At 33.7% G+C, this 15,389-nt stretch overlaps 1 long non-coding RNA gene across 1 annotated transcript; it reads left to right on the forward strand.

Annotated features, from left to right (window-relative positions):
- Positions 1 to 1,245: 1,245 nt before the first annotated feature.
- Positions 1,246 to 11,531, forward strand: LOC109449896 (uncharacterized). Its single transcript, XR_002137768.3, has 4 exons — positions 1,246 to 1,501; positions 9,530 to 9,709; positions 10,837 to 10,893; positions 11,207 to 11,531. It is a non-coding gene; the product is annotated as an uncharacterized LOC109449896 (long non-coding RNA).
- Positions 11,532 to 15,389: the final 3,858 nt, after the last annotated feature.

A 15,389-nucleotide genomic window follows, 5' to 3' on the forward strand; every position in this document is an offset into this window, starting at 1 on the left:
CTAGCTTACCCGTTCTCTCTTCCTCTATCTCACACATTCTGTGGTTGTAAGTTATTAATTTTATTTCTCATGCAAACTTTCAATTACAAGTAAATTATTAATTTAAGGAGAAAAGGAAATTGGAACTGAGGAAGCAAGTAGATTTCACAACACCCAAGGGTAAGAGAACAGCTGTATATCAAGATATACTTGGATTCAAGAAGAGATCCTCAGAAACCCCTTGTTTACCACCACTCTTTTTATCTCTTTCTCCAAAGCCATTTAGTCTCATGTCTGCTTCTTTCTGCACACCTGCTTTTTTAAAATTTATCTCACTGTTTTGGCTTCATCACAATTTTGGAGTTTGAATGTTCAGTTCTTGTAGCTATCTGAAAACTAGCACCTCTTAAATTCAATTCCAAATTCTTGAAAGAGAGAATTCTGACTCCATTCATATTAGGAGTTGAGTAGGACATGCTGTGGTTCTCAAGAAAAGGGACATGTGGGCTTAGTAAACACCATAATGTTAGTCCACTGTACTATAGATACCTTATGGGTCGATAAACATAAGTCTACATCATTAATTTAGAGACTTCCTCAAAATCTGATTATACTAACATTATTTAAATTCTTTAATTCCCTCTTCATATGGTATTTAGACTGTTTAAGCATCTTTGGTAAGCACACCATTTCCCTAGGAATAATTCTGATCAACGGTTCAAAGCATATACATATATATAGATTTTCTTTTTGCACAATTACTTTCCAGAAAATTTTCATCAATTTTGCACTTAGTTGGTAGCCAATGATGAAAGAAAGTCCTTCTATTTCCAGTCTCACTATATAGTAAAGGTAATTTTTGCCCATGGAAATGCAAGGCTTTAAGCAAAAAATAGTCATAAGTGGTAACCATTTACTTTCCCCACATTCTTTTAGTAAAGTACAATGAACATAGATTAAAATCCACCCCTTTTGTGTACAGTTTAACAAGTTTTATTAAGCAACTGGAGTCTGACAATTAAGTTTGCCAACTTGTTGCAATGATGTTGCTAAACTTTTTTGATATCAGAGGGATTATTCATTATGAATTTGTACCAACTGGACAAACAATTACCCAAGTTTACTATTCGGAAGTGCAGAAAAGGCTGAGTGAAAAAGTTACATGACCTGAACTTTTCGCCAATAATTTATGGATCTTGCATCACAACAGTGCACCAGCTCACATGGCACTGTCTGTGAGGGAGTTTTTAGCCAGTAAACAAATAACTGTATTGGAACCCTCCCTACTCACCTGATCTGGCCCCCAGTGACTTCTTTCTTTACCAGAAGAAGAAGGAAATATTGAAAGGAAGACACTTTGATGACATTCAGGACATCAAGCGTAAAATGACGACAGCTCTGATGGCCATTCCAGAAAAAGACTTCCAGAATTGCTTTGAAAGATGGACCAGACACTGGCATCGGTGCATAGCTTCCCAAGAGGAGTACTTTGAAGGTGACCATAGTGATATTCAGCAATGAGGTATGTAGCACTTTTTCTAGGATGCATTCACAAATTTAATTGCCTGAGCTCATATAACCACCACCACAATCAAGATACAGAACAATTCTGTCACTCCAAAAAATTCCCCCAGGCTCCCTTATAGTCAACCCCTTCCCTACCGTAGCCCCTGGCAACCACTAATCTGTTTTCTGTGCCTAAAGTTTTGATTTTTTTCAGAAAGGCATGTAATGAAATAACATACTATGTAGCATTTTGAGTCCGGATTTTTTCTCTTAACATAATGTATGTGAGGTTTGTTACGAGTTGAATTGTGTCCATACAAACTCATGTTGAAGTCTAATCCCCGGTACCTCAGAATGTGACTTTATTTGAAAATAGGGTCGTTATAGATATACTTAGTTAAGTCAAGATGAGGTCATAGTAGAATGGGATAGGTCCCCAGTTCAATATGACTGGTGTCCTTAAAAAAGAAGAAATTCAGACATAGACTAGCACACAGAAAGGATGCCATATGAAGATGAAGACAGATCAGGGTGATGCTTCTACAAGCCAAGGAACACCAAAGCTCACCAGCAAACCAGCAGGAGTTAGGAGAGAGGCATTAACCAGATTGTTCCTTCCCTCAGAAGGAACCAACCCTGCTGACGTCTCAGGACTTCCAGCCTCCAGAACTGAGAAAATATATTTTTGGTGTTTAAGCTACCCAGTTTGTGGTACTTTGTTATGGCAGCCCTAGCAAACTGATACAAGGTTCTTCCATGTTATTGCATGTTTCTGTTTATTGTTGAATTTTATTCAATTGCATAGATGTACCACTCATTTTTCATCCATTCACCAACTGAAGGGTATTTGGGTTGCTTCCAGTTTTCTATAGTTACAAACGAAACTGCTATAAACATTTGAGTCCGGACTTTGATGTAAACATAAATTTTCATTTCACTTAAACAACTAGGAATGACATTGCTGGGCCATATGATAAGTGCATGTTTAAGAATACAAGAGATTGACAAACTGTTGACTACAGAAGCCTCCCCATTTTACATTCCTACCAGCATTGTATTTACTTGCTCTACAACTTCACTAGAATTTGGCATTATCATTCTGTTTTTGTTTCATTTTGTTTTTTTACTATCTTACAGGCGTAGAGAGGCATCCCATTGTGAGTTTAATTTTCTCTCCTGTAATTAATAATTTTGCACATCTTTTCATGTACAAAATATATAAATGTTTTTATATCGTCTTAATATAAGTCCTTCATATGACATTTGACTTGCAAAATATTTCCTCCCAGGCTGTGGCATATCTCTTCATTTTCTTAATGATGTCTTCCAAAGAACAGAAGTTTTTAATTTACTAAAGTTCAATTTATCAGTTTTTCTTTTACAGAGCATGCTTTCGATCTTTAAAAAAAAATTTGCCTAATTTAAGGTCACAAAGATTTTCTCATGTATTTCTTGTAGAAAGTTTATAATTTTTAGCTTTTTATTTAGATTTATAATCCATTTGGAGTTAATTTTTAATATGGTGCAAGGTATAGATTGAATTTCTTTTTGATTTTTCTGTTCTGGAGTTTTGTTTCTTTTGTACATAAGTATCCCACGGTTTTAGCACCATTTCCTTATTTGTTAAGTTTAAAATTGTTGGTGTCTCTGTTCATATTAAATATTGATCTGAAGTTTTCTATTATTGTATTTATTTGGCTGTGATATCAGGCCAATTGGGAAATATTTTCTCCTCTTTAACATTTTGGAAATGTTTGTTTAGAATTATCATTATTTCTTCTTAAATGTTAGGAAGAATTCAGCAATAATGTCATCTATGTCTGAAGTTTCCTTTGTGAGAGTTTGTTTAAATTCAGTTTCTTTGATAGATATAGGCTGTACATGTTATCTATCATTTCTATCTCTAATTCTCCAGCTCTGTTTTCTTGGGGAATCCTAGTAGTTTATGCCTTTCAAATATTTTTTCCATTCATCTAAATTATAGAGCAAATTGACATAAATTTGTTCATAATATTACCCTGTTTTATTTCCTATCTCTGTAAATTCTGTAGATTTTCCCCATCATTCTGATATTATCAATTTTTCTCTTATCTTTTTGTCCTGATCAGTCTGACTTAAGATTTATAAATTTTATTGATACTCTTAGAGAACCAACTTTTGATGTCATTGGTTTTCTCTATTGTTATTGTTTTGTATCTCATTGGTTTCTATTCTATTTATTATTTCCTTTGTTCTACTTACTTTGGGTTTAATCAGTTTTTGATCTTTTAGTTTTTAAAGATGTGATAGATATTCTGGAGATTTATATTGCTATAAATCCCCCTCTAAGAAATGCTGTGGTTGCACAACATAATTTTGGATATTTTTTCAGCTCGAAATATTTTCTAATGTTCTTTTTGATTTTCTCTTTAGCTTTACTATAACTTATTTAGTTCTCAACCTTTGGAGACTGTTTAAACATGTCTTTCTATTATTGATAATTAATTTAATTGCATTATGGTAACATTTTATATTATTGAATATTTTAAAATTTATTGAGACTTGTTTCATAGCTTAGAATATGTTATGTTTTGAAAATTTCTGTATGCACTTGAAAAAAGTGTATATTCTGCTGTTGTTGGGTAAAGTGATAATATCTAAATGTCAGCTCGGTGAAGTAGATGACAGTATTACTCAATTCTTCTGTGTCCTTATGGATCCGTTTTTCATTGTACATTTTCTGTTGATTATTGAGAGAGTGGAATTGATATATTTGCCTGTGATTGTGAATTGGTCTATTTATTTTTTCAGGTTGACAAAGTTTTTGTTTTATGTGTTTGGAAGTTTATTATTAAATACTTAAGCATTAATAATTGTTATGTCCTCATGATTAATTGACCACTTTATCCTTATGAAATAAACTTCTTTATTACTAGTAAACTCTTTGCTCTGTAATCGACATTGTCTAATACTATACAGTCATTCCAACTTTCCTTTCGTTAGTGTTAGAATGGTATATTCTTTTCTATCCTTTTGCTTTCAAATTCTTTATGGCATTAATTTAAATTCAGTTTTTTACAGACAGCAAATAGCAGGATTTTACTTTTTTATACAATCTGACAAATTGACATTCTTTGCCTTTAATCAAGGTGTTTGCACTATGTATATATAATGTGATTATTGGCGTGGTTGGGTTTAAAGCCTATTGTTTTTGTTGTTGCTGTTGTTTCATCTGTTCTTTGTTCCCTCTTTTTTTTCTGCTTTATTTAGGATTAACTATGTTTTATGATTTCATTTTATCCCCATGGTGGTTTATTACTTCTAATGTCTTGTGTGTGTTTGTTTAGCACTTGCTTTCAGGGTTTCTGTTATATATCTTAAACTTATTATGGTCTATCTTCAAATGATATCATACCACTTTATATACAACTGAATATTTCTATTTTACCTATCGCAGCATTTTAATATTGTTTTCATGGAGTTTGCTTCTGTTTTGTTATAAACCCCACAATGCCCTGTTACTATTTTTGTTTAAATAATTATCTTTTAAACTTATTTTTGAAATAAACAAATTGAATATATGTATTTATATACTACTAATTCTGGTGCTCTTTATTCTTTAGTGTAGATTCAGATATCTATCTGGTATAATGTTTCTTCTGCTTGAAGAACTTCTTTTGATATTCTTATAGTAGAGTTTTAATAGTAAGAATTGTTTTCATCTTTTGTATCCTTGAAAAATATTTTATGTTTCTTTAGTTTTTGAAAGGTTTTATACTGGATATCAACTTCCAGGTTGACAATTTTATTTTCTTTCAGTATTTTAAAGATACTTTTCCATTATCTTTTGTTTTTCATTATTTCCTAAGAAAAATCATGTGTCATCTTAATTTTTTCTCTTTATGTACTATGTCTATTTTTTTCTCTAGCTGCTTTTAAGATTTTTCTCTTTATCACTGGTATTAATCAATTTGACTATGGTACACCATGTAGTTGTTCTAATTTTATTGTTCTTGGTTCATTGAACCTCTTATTTTTCATTTCTGGAAATTTTTCTGATTATTTCTTTAAATATTCTTGGGTTTTGTGTTTTTTTTTTTAAACACTCTTGAGCTTTTTGTTCCCTCTCTGGGACTTTGAAGTCATGTGGAAATAATTTGATGTTTTTTGATACTTGTTTCTAAGCTTTGCTTGATGGAATCAGAAAGGTCTGTAGTCCAGGACTAATTTTTCTCCACTACCAAGACAATGGCATTTTAAAGCACTACTCAATAATCCATGTTTTATAACGTTTTCCCACCTTGAATCGTAAAGGCTCAATGTAGCTCCAGGATTTTTCCATCTGATTTTTACAGGTGGTTCTTTCCCTGGGTTGGTTGCTTGCTCACATGCATACATTGATTAGTATTCAGCTGAAGACTCAAAGGAGGAAACCTTTGGCAGATCTCTGGAGCTCATTCTCTCTGTAATGTTTTTCTCATCATTATACAGTCTTAGAAACCCCAGCTTCTTATTCTCTTGAACCTTCTAATTCTGTCACCTGGATGCAAGGTAACCACCTGATTTTGCCTGCATTTCCCCCCATACAAGAGCCTGAAAACTCTCAAGGTGGTAAGTTGAGGTAATTGTTAGGACTTTACTTGCTTATTTCCCACTTCTCCAGTATCACTGATTTCACTGTTTTTTGTCCAGTATCTGAAAACCCTTGTTTCATGTATTTTTTCCTAAACAACTGAAAAAATTTTAAGATTCCAAACTCTATAGTGTAGAAACTAAGGAGCTTTAACAATCATTGAACACATAATTGTTGTGTAAATGAGGCCACACACAAAAATGGGTTTGTTTTAGTAACTAAAAACATTTGATTTAGTAAGTCTGTAAACATTCTTCATGTTGAACATCTGTTTGAGTTTTAGTAGAATCTTTGAGTCCCCAGGCTTGAAATTAAAAATGAGATTATGTGGTCATTTGCAATTCAAATACAATTAATATTACTTACAGGGACAAAGTCTAAAATCTGAATTGAATGAATTAAATGTCATCTTTTATGAGTGCAAAGAAAAAAAGCTATAGAAAATTTAGCTCAAATTTGAGCACAAATATTGTGTCTGCCTACAAATCTTCTACTTACTTGACATACTTAGCTGTATGTCAATTTTTTTTACACGTGTCTCCAAATTCAGTATACACAATCAAGAGAATTAATTTATAGGATGTTGGAAAAGTACAGAGACAAGTGATTTTTTTTTTGGTGTGTTTTTCTCCTTTCGAGCAATAGTTTTCAGACAAACTGGTAAATTAACTTAGTGGGTGATTATGGAGTTTTACAACTTTTGTTTAGGAATTTATTAGCTCATTTGTTCTAAGAAAAATTTGAGACAGATAAGTGAAGCCAAGCTCTAAAGGGGGACAACAACAACAAAAAAGACAGTTTGATCCACATCAGGCACATTCTTAAGGTGGCTTGGGCTTGATGAAAAGGAATTTATTGTATATATTTGGCTCTGAAATGTAACAGTACATTATATCAACCTTGCGTTTTTCAGACTCAGACTTCTTTGATCTACCCTGAAAATGTGTAGCTATGCAAATATTCCACATTGCTATAATAAAAAAAGAAAGTTTTGCTAAAATTAACAGTGAACACATAATTCTAAGTTCAGTGGGGGTTGAGTTTACCTAAACACAATTATGTGAATTGTGTTGATTCAGAAGTAGGCAAGAGATCAAGCTTAGTACCAAGTCAGACCACCACAAACTAGTTATGTCCCATTAAGCAAATCAAATGAATTAGTGGAAATTATACATTAAAAGAATAAAATTACCTATAAAACTAGAGGTCAATTTGGGAATTATAATATTGCAAAGAGTATCTATTTGAACTTAGAGAATTAAGAATTGTGACAGCTACAAGATATACTTTGTGAGAGTGAATCTTAGTAAATAATGTCATTTGTAGGAGCCAAAGTTGACAAACAGAAGGTTTCCCTACTATACTATTTGATACCATGCTTCCTGTGTTTTCTTGTTTCCCTGCTAGAACTGGATAGTCAATATGATTAGCACGTCTTTCAAAAAATAAAATGGACAGATCTGGAGATATTTATTACCTTTCCCAAGAATGTCGAAAGCATTTCATGATAACATTTCTGTTAGTAGTGATGGCAGAATTAAGTATTTACATCTCACACTTTTTTTATATATAAAGGGGATTACTTAATTGCAGAGTACTGACATCTAAAGAAATTTAAGTTCTTTTAAAGTACAAAGAACATCTTTTTAAGTGAAAGTTTTATTTAGTGTTTCTGAAATATATAAATATATATTGGAGGTCAGAATGACCAACTCTTTAAGAATTGTGAATGCATCTCATACAAAGTTTAAATTTCTGTATATACATATACATGTGTGTGTATTTACACATACATATACACACATATATGTACATACATATATACATACATATACATATATATACACATACACACACACACACACACACACATATATATATATATATATAAAGTAATTTCACCTTAAAAAAATCTAATGAATGTATAACTTGAAGAAAAATTCAAAAAGTACTGTTCCAAGATTGTGAACTGTTTAGTTCAAATAACTGAGGACCTTGTTATGGCTATAATTACAACGGTGGAAAGTTGGCAGTCCTTAAACCATGGACCTAACGTGAGTTGGTATAAATAAAATATTTTCAAAATTCCGGCTTCTGCTTCCATAGCTGAAGGTTGATAAATGTTATTCAACCTCTCATAGCACACTGGACAGATATAAAAATGATAAACTATAAAAAAACTAAAAAAAATAATAATTATTATGTGTTTATGTAGCCCAATTTAGCAAGCCTACTCTGGCAAAAGCCATTTAAAAATACAAAATAAAGAGTTAAAATTCTTCAACTATAGTAATTCAGTTAGTATTAAAATCCATCTTGTTTACAAATGATCCAGAAATATTCTTAAAGAGAAATATTCTTAAGGAGCAAACCAATAGGACAACTTCAAGTCAGTTCCCTATATATTATACAGGTGATAATATTCGAAATTGAAAGCATGTTTATTAATCCTGGATACTTTAAATTTATGAAGTTGCATGGTATAATTGACTGTCATTAAATAATTGCAACATGTGCCAATTTATATTATACTATTTATATGAAAATTGATATAATATGTGTTCCAATGTTTTGTACATTTTATAGTGCCATAGAATTTACAAACCCATTTCACATGAATGTTCTCATTTAATTCCCTTAACAAGGCTGTAGGGCAGCTTTTAGCTCAATTATTATTATGCCCATTTTCCAGTTGAGAAAACTGAGAATCTGAGAGGTTATTCCTGCTCAGATCTAAGCAGCAAAAGTTAGTCAGAATCCAGTCATCTAAGCTTATTACTTAGTAACAAAATAAGAAATTTCAAACAAAATATGAAATTCTATTATATGGCCATCATTACCTAAATAGTACTTCTTAACTGAATGAAAAAGAGAGAAAGGGCCTGCTTTTTTGAATGGTTTTGACGAAGGTCTTGTTAGAAGGAATTGACTCATATTTTTCTGATTGCAGTTTTTATCATGACAGAATATGAAAATTGACATGAGTTTAAAAGAAAAGCTTTTCTTTGGTACTTACTATATATTTTGCAACAAAAAACATTTTTACAACAGTCAGACATTGCTTTTAATCCAGGTGTAAACAAAACGAAAACTATCAACGAGTAACGTCAGAAGCAACCTGCAGTATTTTTAAATGATGTCACTTTCTAGTCTGACACTTTTGCAGCAAAAAGGGCAAAACAATTCGGGTTAAACAATTATGGTGTGTCCTTTTTTTTCCCCTCTGAGCTTTGCCATTTGAATCTGCCCGTGTTTTATGTACGTGCAACTCCAGACCCATGCTAAGACACAACCTTCTGACACTGTCTATTTGCCAGAAAGATGTAAATTGAAGACCTGAAATCTAATATGCAATAAATCGCAAATAAATGTGTCAGGAGATTTAGCACAAGCAGCACATAGGGGACACCTTCTTTTCTTAATCTGTAAAAGGCAAATGTCACGGTTGATACATCAGCCAAACTGCGATGGAGGAAGTGTTCACTGCAGTTGCTGAGTCAACAGCACCAGGGCTGTGAACAGAGGACGAAGCACGAAGCACGGAGACACCCAACTTCGAATTCCATCTTGGGAAAGGAATAAAGAGAACTTTCTCAGGACACACCCACAAGGGTGAGTGAAAACAGCTTTGGGAGATTTAAAAATAAAAGCTGAAATTCCCCAGAAAATGCCTCCCTGAGAGTTGCTAAAGGACACTCAAATTTAGAGGTTCAGAGCCCCATGCGTGTGCTGCTTATGCTGAAATAAGAGTCTAGGGATTCCAAAGGGGTGGACAGAAGAAAGCAATGCTTCCCCAAGTGTGAGACACATTCCACTGGTGGAAGATTATGTGGAAGCGGTCCACAGAAAGACTTTATTTTGTTGTTGTTGTTGTTGCTGAAAATTTGATCATGCATTTAATGAATACATATTAAAATAGAACAAGTATATTAACCTTTTCAGTTTGTGAATTGCTAGGATAAAAGTAAAAATTACAGTAAACTAAGTTTAAATGAATTTCTTTGAGCAAAAAACAGAGGGTGCCAAAAAAAATGTATACACATTTTAAGAAAGGGAAAAAATGTATTAAAATTATGCTGATGGTAACCACTCTGAGCACCTCTTGTAATTGCAGAAGTCAAACATGACTTGTAATCACCTTTTGTTATCGGTATATATTGAGTATTACAATTTTTTTAACAGTTTTCCTTTCTTAAAATGTGTATACATGTTTTTGGCACCCTCTGTAGTAAGGAAATAATGGTCCAGATGACACGTGGATTTGGACAAAAATTCTAAAGATGGTACTTAAAGTACTATGGTTGTGATAATGCTGGAACAGATAGAGCCGCCATTTAGTAAAGAAACAGGCCCTTCTTCCCTTTGCTTTCTCTGGAAATAAGGTATATAGAAGACTCTCTTTTAGCTTAACTCACCTTTCAGAATTATGCTATTCACTTACTATCTGCACCAGCATGGCTCTCTGTTCCCAGTTTTATGTTCTATTCTTATCCCTCACCCCTTTCTCACCTCCACTAGAATGGAAACTCCAGGGGGCAGATATTGCATCCCTGGCATTTAGTGCCTGGCACATAGTTGGCACCTAATGAAAGAATGAATGAATAACTGTTTTAGGCCTACACGCCTCTGAACTTCAGCTTGATACCCGAGGCACAAACCCTGCCCTTGAGGTCAAAGTGTTTTTCCCACAAGTCACTTTCCCCTTGCTTTCTGACCACTTCTTGTTTTGGTTCCTTTAGACTTACAACCTGATACACAAAAGCCCAATGTGGAATTGCAAGAAGAAGGATCCCAGGGTATGTGGTGGTCTCAATAGTTGCTTCTGCACTGTACAGTCATATGATCTAGGAAATTTTTTTAAGTGTTGGCCCTGAATAGCCTGTACAACTCTTATGAGAATCCCATCACCCTTTCCATAGTGATTGGAGAGGGATGGAAAGGTCTATGCCAATGAGTACATGGCAATACTCTTCCTACAGAGATTGGTTAGGAGTAAGCAGGTGACCCAGTTGTCAAAGGAGATGTGGGGAGATGTTTGCTTGAGGTCTCTTAGAAAAAAATCCACTTAAATGAGAAATCCTTCGGAAACAATCATTTATTTTCCACCAGATCTAGCTGGGTTCAGCTATGAGGCCTGGAACTACTGTTACCATCTGGTCGCCAGCCTGAGGGTGAAGCTGCACACAGAGCCAAACAGACCGAGAGCCTGATGGGAAGTGGATCTGAAGTCTGACCTAAACGCCTAACCTGAGCTCCTGATCTGAATTGGACCCGAAGCCCTAATGATGGCCTTACTTTCAGTGAGGCAATGAACTCTATTAGGTTGGTGCAAAAGTAATTGCAGTTTAAAAGGTTAAAACTTGCAAACACCGCAATTACCTTTGCACTAACCTAATACTTATTAACCATTTTAAGCAGATATTTTTCTATAACTTGTGGCAAATATATATATATATATATATATTTTATATAGATATATATTTCTCCATTATATATCTATACTATATATTTTATATAGACATATTTATATATTTCCTATAGATATATATACATATATAGCTACATATATATTTTAATTTACACAGGGTACAAATCTATTATACAGCCATTTTCTCTGTTAAGTCACTGATAAAATTATGAAAAGAAGGAAAATGATCACACTGTTTACCTTGATAGTCTTGTTCAGTTATTGCAATTATTTAGTTATTTAGTGATAGTTATTGTAGTACATTTTATGTTTCTCCTCTGTACCAAGAGCCAAAATAAAAGTAGTAATGATAATGATAATAATAATCGGTAACTCTTATTGAACATTTGCTAAGTACCTGACAATCTGCCAAATGCTTTACAGGGATCATCGTATTTAATCCTCCCAATAATGTTTGCAGTAGTTCCCAAACTTATTCTCATTTTACAGATGAGAAAATTGAGGGTCAGAATGTTTAAAAAATGTATAGTCTCAGATTGAACATCATTAATTTTATCAATTTTTCACCACTTTACTAAGATAAAGCCTATGACTATTCTCCATTAACACATGCTAATGTGCTATATTCTCCCAGTGTGTGTTACACACTCCCAGTATAATGTGTTAATGTGTAATATTCTCCCAGTAGGACCCACTGTGCAATTTTATATGCTTGTTATTTGCCTTCCTATCATGAGCAGCAAAATTTTAGGACGAAGGAGTTTTTCAGTCTGGGTCATTTAATACCAGTGTGTAAGCCAATATCTAGCATAACAAATGCTCAATAAATATTGAACGAATGAATGAATGGACAAATAAAGATATTTGACTGTCTTAGTCAGTTTGGGCCACTATAATAATTACTATAGATTGGGTGGATTAAACAACAGTAGTTTATTTTTCATAGTTTTGGAGACTGGAAGTCCAAGATCAGAGTGCTATGGTGGTGGGGTTCTGGTGTGAGCTCTCTTACTGGCTTACAGAGCAATCCTCTAGTTCTACATTCACATGGCTTAGAGCAGAAAGAGCTGGAAGCTCTCCTGTCTCTTCTTATAGGGACACTAATCCCATCATGAGGGTCCATTCTCATAACCCAGTTACCCCCAAAGGCCCCATCTCCAAGTACCACCATATTGGGAAGTAGAGCTTCAACATATAAATGGTGGGGTGGGGGGCATGAAATGCAGGCTATAACTTTGCCCAAAAGTACATATGTATTGTAGTAAGTGTCAGAGATGACCTGAAGACTCTTAAATACTAGGATACTCCATACCAGGGTTCTTCTCCCTGCTCATCTCTTCACCAGAATCACCAGACTTGTGAAAATGCACTGACTTTGAATCTCAATGGATGTGGCCAGGGCACCTGTATTTTTATGAAGTTCGTCAAGTACTGCTTATGTTTCAGACCCATAGCCATAGACTGCATCTTCACAACAGAGATAAATAGACAGTCGCTGGGACTAGAGACTGTTCAAATGTTCAGGTGATTTATTTCACTTTCTGTGAATTTATTATGCTTTCTGGCTTTTTCAGAGAAGTTTTCCAGATCAGTGCCTTCAAATTATCCTTCAAATATGGTTGTAACCCTACACCTTCCACCTGCAGAATACTTGGTAGCTGCTAAAGAACCTTTGAATATAGTCTCCAATCTAAGCCCATAACACTTCCCGGAGACCAGCATGACAGACACCAATTTACAAGTGAGAAAAGGAAGGCTTGAGACATGAAATGACTTAGTTATTAGCACATAGAGTCATCATTCAGCTGTCTAGAGAGGCTAGTTCTTACTCTGGTCTTATTTTTGGCAGCTTCTCCAATTCCATTAAGAGCTGAAAAAATATCCTGTAAGCCAAATCTTTGAGACCACCTGCCCTGAGCAAATGTCGAGATGACATTTGAGAATTAAACCTGAGCAGAGGTAGCCATTGCCACAGTAATTCCCCCTGATTCATGTTTGGCTGTAACCTCAGACTCATTGCTTTCACCTAAAAATCTCCTCTAAAAACAAAAGTTAGAGCCATGGTGATGTAGAGGGAAATGTCTCCAAGACAATGTGGTAGAGCTTTGCTCCTCATGTATGACCCAGGTCAGTGTCACCTGCCATCTCTAGTCAGCTAAAGGGTGCAGCCAATTTATGAAACATGTAAACTCTCCAACACACTGGGATAGAATTCCTGCCAGTATAATTTACTGATTTTGAGTTTGCCTTAGGCTTATTCTTTTCCTCTCTCTCTCCCTCCCTCCCTTTCTCCCTTCCTTCCTTTTTTCTTTTCTTCCTCCCTTCCTTTTTCTCCCTTTCTCTGTTCCTTCTTTTTATTTCTGTTTATTTATGTTCTTTATTCGTAACATTTTTATAATGAACTTCACTTTTAGTAGAACAGAATTTTGAGATGCTAATAGTTTATGAAATTAAGCATATTATATTCACTTTCAATCCATTTATTTAAGACCCAGAAACATACAAAGATAAACCTACCATGCTGTATTTTATCAGAGTAGACAAATGGTATATTTTGGAAGTTATTTTAGATTACATTTTTCATAAAATTTTAAACATCGATTTAAATGTAAATTATTTACCTTATAAGTTGTCGCAAGCCTAAATACAAAAATATCTCTAGATGGTATTTATATATCCCACTTGTACAATAATAGAGTATATAATACCAATGGGAGAAAGTTTGTATTAAAAATAAGTATTATACATATTTCTTATTAAGTCTTTGATACATCAAAATTATTATTTGTTTCCAATGACAAATGAGTAGTTAGAGGTCATCCAATTTGGAGGTTTAAAAAATACTGCCAAAGGATGCTCTCATTAACAGTCTCAGTTCTAAATTCTATAGGATCAAAAACATGAAAATTCAATAAGAAAACATATCCATAGAGCATTCTTATAAATAGTAGAAGTGACAAAGAAGAAGTAATAGCTATGTTTTATTTTTAGCGAGATTTGTTATTCCCCCATTATCACAGCATCTGGCTACATCCAAAGTATTTAATGAAAAAGATGAGTCTATGTGCTATATTAACAAAATAATTTTGTACAAGCATGTACTGTGGAAGAGGTAAACAAATTACTTTCAGAAAGTTCTATGTCAAAGAGATGAATTCTGACAGATGTACATGGCATTGGTTATAATACAAGTATTGTATATGTCCTTCAGAATTGCTAGTATTCAACTAAATAAATGAATGCCATTTTTAAAAGGCCAACTATTTTGAGGAAATAAACATCAGAAAGCAAGGATGCATGTCTTTATCTGGTCATTTATTTTAAAACTCACATGCATTTATATAATGGGTAGTACCACTGCTTAACTGTTTTTAATAGGTCAAAATGGGCAGTTATCAGCAATCCATAGGGTTCAACACAAGAGAATGTCTATTATCAGATAATGCCATTCTTGACTAATTGTCCAAGTAACATACATGACATAGGAAAAGCTCAGCTATCCAAATGGCAAAATAATAGGAGGCTGGACCTAAAATACAGAGGGAGGGTGCCAAAAATATATATACACATTTTAAGACAGGAAAAAGCTATTAAAATTGTAATACTCAATATATACCAATAACAAAAGATGAATACAAGTCATGTGTATACATGTTTTTGGTACCCCCAGTATTTAAATGCCTTCCAAAGTAAAATTAATCATATACTCTAATTATACATTCTTTCATTGGCTATTATCTACCTCTGATGGCTTCTAGCCTGTTAATATATGGCCTTACCCAAATCAATTTCACTTCTGGCTTAAAATGTTTATAAGCATCCATGTAATATCATAAACATGACATTAACTTTGTTTTAGTCATG

The sequence above is a fragment of the Rhinolophus sinicus genome, chromosome 17 (assembly GCF_057876585.1).
Source record: "Rhinolophus sinicus isolate RSI-liver-muscle chromosome 17, RSI-T2T, whole genome shotgun sequence".
Taxonomy (NCBI): Eukaryota; Metazoa; Chordata; class Mammalia; order Chiroptera; family Rhinolophidae; genus Rhinolophus; species Rhinolophus sinicus.